Below are 5,000 nucleotides of genomic sequence, written 5' to 3'. Positions count from 1 at the left end.
CTAGAAAACATGACATGATTAAACTTGGTAACAATACAACATCCTGTCTTTAAAGAATCCGGGTGTCGATCCCGGTACCTCCCGCATGCGAAGTGGGCGCTATATTCCCGGTTACCCGGAACCATGTTGGGTAAGTGATATTTATGCGATTTGCACTTAAATATTTCACACTGCGATGTCTTGAAATTCTCATTTCCATCGTCTGTTTTTGCCTTGATACCTCGTCTTCTGTAATCACATGTATCATTCAAGAGAGTATCAAGTCGGAAGAAAGCTCAGCATTAGGCACAAGAGTGACTCGATCGACCAGCTATGGAAATGTCAAAAGACCACTTGTCAAAGTTTGATCTTATGAGTAAGAGTGTTTCGTGTCATCCAGCTCTATGGTTTTGAAGACAACTCGACCAAGATGTGAGCATCCTATGCTTGCTTCAAGTTTTTTATCTTGAACAACAACTTGAGGTCATGTGTCACACGTTTGTGGCTTTAATGAACTAATCATGCGGAAGGGTGAGAAGAACTGGCCAAATTAATAAATAAACTTGATACGTTGATCTCAGATGGCGACAGAAGAATGTGACATATGTTAGGGCGTGATAGTGACCGCAAGTTGTTGATGTATGAACATTATTGGGTATATAACTAGGGCCTGTCCGGGAGTCGAACCCGGGACTTCTCGCACCCGAAGCGAGAATCATGCCACTAGACTGAAGACCAACAGGCCTTTACATGGAAAGTTTCCTTTGTGTAGCAAATTACTGGAGCGGGAGTTGAAAGGAAACCATTCCACTGGTCGTAATGTTGTGTGCTTTGTCTGAATGGCCTCATTTGTTAATCACCACGTGAGTGAACTAGCTGTGTTGAGGCAATTGGCGTTTAACAGGTAGCGATGGTCAGACCCAGACGAACCGAAGGAAATTGTATTTCTTCAAATGGAGATTGCAGGTCTGCAGGTAGGTGAGCTCGAATAAACGAGATTTTGCAGAGTTCAAAATGAGAATCCTCGGGTTATGGCCGTTTGACTTCAGGTGCAGGTTCCTTAAAAATGCATTTTGTTTCAGGCAGGACTTGAAGAGTGGAACTCTGCCGAATCTTTCCTCGGCCAAGTGGTCAGACCTGTCTCTGTGGCGCAATCGGTTAGCGCGTTCGGCTGTTAACCGAAAGGTTGGTGGTTCAAGCCCACCCAGGGACGCTTAGTTTTGATTGGCATAGGCCAGCTGTGGGCAAACAAGTCAAAGTTGGCCATGACTAAGGGGCTAATCGGAAGATCACTTCGTCACCTTCGTCAAAGCGAGTCTATGTGTGAGGTCTTTGCCTTGAAAGCGATTTTTATTCATCTGTAGAGTGGATTACGGGCGTTTTTCGAGTCAACACTAACAGCTTTAAAAATGGAGGAATCCACGTGTCCTGAATAATCAGCAGGTGGAGCTCATTCCGCCGTAGGGCTCCATTTCTCTCACTTGCCATGAATGTTCCAGTGATTTCACACTCTCCAGGTGAACAGGAGTTCCCATCTTTGAACGAATAGAGATCTTGTTTAGAAGTTTACAGCGGATAAAATGCTATTCATTGCAACGAAAGACATGACATTATTAAACTTGGTAACAATACAACATCCTGTCTTTAAACAATCCGGGTGTCGATCCCGGTACCTCCTGCATGCGAAGTGGGCGCTATATTCCCGGTTACCCGGAACCACGTTGGGTAAGTGATATTTATGCGATTTGCACTTAAATGTTTGCCACTGCGATGTCTTGAGCTTCTCATTTCCATCGTCTGTTTTTGCCTCGACACCTCGTCTTCTGTAATCACATGTATTATTCAAGAGAGCATCAAGTCGGAAGAAAGCTCAGCATTAGGCACAAGAGTGACACGATCGACCAGCTATGGAAATGTCAAAAGACCACTTGTCAACGTTTGATCTTATGAGTAAGAGAGTTTCGTGTCATCCAGCTCTATGGTTTAGAAGACAACTCGACCAAGATGTGAGCATCCTATGCTTGCTTCAAGTTTTTTATCTTGAACAACAACGGGAGGTCAGGTGTGAGACGTTTGTGGCTTTAATGAACTAATCATGCGGAAGGGTAAGAAGAATTGGCCAGATTAATAAATAAATTTGATATGTTGATCTCAGATGGCGAACGAATAGAGTGCCGTATGTTGAGGCGTGATAATGACCGCAAGTTGTTGATTTATGAACATTGTTTGGTATGTAACCAGGGCCTGTCCGGGAGTGGAACCCGGGACCTCTCACACCCGAAGCGAGAATCATGCCACTAGACCAACAGCCTTTACATGGAAACTTCCGTCACGCACTTTGTGTTGGAAATTACTAGAGCGTGAGTTGAGAGGAAACCCTTCCACTGGTCGTAATGTTGTGTGCTTTGTCTGAATGGTCTCATTTGTTAATCGCCACGTGAGTGAAGTAGTTGTGTTGAGGCAATTGGCGTTTAACAGGTACCGATGGTCAGACCCAGACGAACGAACCGAACCGAACGAACCGATGAGTGCGCAAGTAACGAGTCGGTGATCCAACGACAGGCTGTCACAAAATGGAACGTTGCGATACTGGAGTGTAAGTGCACGGAATAAATGCTCTCAAGGGTTATCATTAGTGGAAGAAAATCAGAAGAACGATAAAAATTTCTTCAAAGACGTTGCGGGCTGCTTGTTTTCTCGACAACTGTTGGAAATAACGAAGCAAGAGAGGCATGAGTAGAAGGAAATCAAAGGATCGTTATCAACACGTTTTGGACTGGTTGTTCTTTTTGTCAACACTGCTACTTTCATGTCTGAAAAAGACAAGAAAAAATGGCCGCAGGAATTTAGAAGGCTCACCGCAGAGTCGTGTTTAAAATTGAGTGGAACTTTCTCGAATCTTTCCCTCGGCCAAGTGGTCAGATCTGTCTCTGTGGCGCAATCGGTTAGCGCGTTCGGCTGTTAACCGAAAGGTTGGTGGTTCAAGCCCACCCAGGGACGCTTAGTTTTGATTGGCATAGGCCAGCTGTAGGCAAACAAGTCAAGGTTGGCCATGACTAAGGGGCCAATCGGAAGACCTCTTCGTCACTTTCGTTAAAGCTTGTCTGTTGGTGAGGTCTTTTGCCTTGAAAGCGATTTATTCATTTGTAGAATGGATTACGGGTGTTTTCTGGGTCAACACCAACAGTTTTAAGAAATGGAGGAATCCACGTTTCCTGAAAAATCAGCAGGTGGAGCTCATTCCGCCGTAGGGCAGCTGATAAAATGGTCTTCATTCCAACGAAAGACTCGCAGACATGACATGATTAAACTTGGGAACAATACAACAGGTTATCTGTGGAGAATCCGGGTGTCGATCCCGGTACCTCCCGCATGCGAAGTGGGCGCTATATTCCCCGTTTCCCGGAACCATGTTGGGTAAGTGATATTTATGCGATTTGCACTTAAATGTTTGCCACCGCGATGTCTTGAGCTTCTCATTTCTATAGTCTGTTTTTGCCTCGACACCTCGTCTTCTGTAGTCACTGATATTATTTAAGAGAGGATCAAGTCGGAAGAAAGGTCAGGATTAGGCACAAGAGTGACACGATCGACCAGCTATGGAAATGTCACAAGACCACTTGTCAACGTTTGATCTTATGAGTAAGAGAGTTTCGTGTCATCCAGCTCTATGGTTTAGAAGAAAACTCGGCCAAGATGTGAGCTTCAGGCTTTTTAAATTGAACAACAACGGGTGGTTAGGTATGGCACGTTTGTGACTTTAATGTACTAATCATGCGCAAGGGGGGGGGGGGGGGAGGGGAAGAATTGGCCAAGCTTTTATATTAATAACTGAATTTGACACGTTGACCTGGGGCGTGATAATGACCGGAAGTTGTTGATCTATGAGCATTGCTGGGTATATAAGAGCCTCCAAGAGTCACCGCGGTAAAACGGGCTGCGCATGACTTCAAATTTGGGCTTCCGGACAATTACGCATTTCCGGTTACGCATTAAAATCCAATGTAAACGAGATAAAATCCCGTACTGCGAGGTTTGAAAAGAAAAAGTAAGAGTTAGCATAAGAAAGTGGGAGAATGGTTTGTCTCGTTGTAAAGTTTATTTTTGATTTAAGTTTCAAGTGCTTGGACCAAGGGGTTTGGTGTTTTCACCAGCAACGAAATATGAGAGAATTTCGGGCGCGTTCGCGCTTTGAGAAGAGGACTTTTTTTTACGAAGTTCTCCTTGTTGCGTTGGTTTGGTTGTGCGGTTTCTTCGCAGGAAAATGTGGGAAAGCGAACAAAAGCAGCCATAAATGTGCCGTGTCATTGGGATTAAATACGGAGGAGCAAGAACAGGTGCTCGGTTCCTAGAGAAAACCATTCGCGAGGCCTCAGGAAACAGCGAATTCCTGCGAAACTTTTTGTTGTCCTGGAGACCATAGGAGCAACATGTCATGGGTACAAGCCAAGTACAAAGTGGTGGTACAAATTCTGTACTGGAGTGGACGCAGAAACAATGTTTACCTCGCATCCTGACTACAGGCTGGCTGTGTTACGAACTACTGAACAGGTCAGTTAATTACACATCGGTTAATTATAATTGACACGGAGGTTCGCACTGCCTTGGATTGCTGCCAGGATTTGCGGAATCTCTTTACCAGCAAATTAAATGAAATCGAGGGAAAGGAAAGCATACTCTTCCAAAGATTTTTGTTGGAACAATGGAAAAGTTGTTTGTATTAAACTCTGTAAAATTTGCTGTGAAATAGACATAATACCAACAAAATTTATTTGACTTTAAAAATAGTTGATTATATTTCGTGTTAAATGATCCCAAGTTTTAAGCAGTGGTTCTCCACTAGGATGGAAATAAACAAACTTAAGATGACAAACTTCAAAAGGTACTTATAAAATTATCTCGTACTATTTTGGCGAGTGTTATTTGCATTTAAAGTACGTCACATTTTTATTTTACTCTTCTTAAATACAGCCCAGTGCGGTCCATTTCTTCACTAAAATTCATTGTTGGCGTGCAGGTAG

The 5,000-nt window shown here is 43.7% G+C and overlaps 2 non-coding genes across 2 annotated transcripts; both read left to right on the top strand.

Annotated features, from left to right (window-relative positions):
• The first annotated feature begins 1,118 nt into the window (after positions 1-1,118).
• Trnan-guu (transfer RNA asparagine (anticodon GUU)) lies at positions 1,119-1,192 on the top strand. Its single transcript has one exon. It is a non-coding gene; the product is annotated as a tRNA-Asn (tRNA).
• A 1,713-nt stretch (positions 1,193-2,905) lies between these two features.
• Trnan-guu (transfer RNA asparagine (anticodon GUU)) lies at positions 2,906-2,979 on the top strand. Its single transcript has one exon. It is a non-coding gene; the product is annotated as a tRNA-Asn (tRNA).
• Positions 2,980-5,000: the final 2,021 nt, after the last annotated feature.

This window comes from Montipora foliosa, chromosome 3 (assembly GCF_036669935.1).
Source record: "Montipora foliosa isolate CH-2021 chromosome 3, ASM3666993v2, whole genome shotgun sequence".
Lineage (NCBI taxonomy): Eukaryota > Metazoa > Cnidaria > Anthozoa > Scleractinia > Acroporidae > Montipora > Montipora foliosa.
This window is presented reverse-complemented; position numbering and strand designations above follow the sequence as displayed.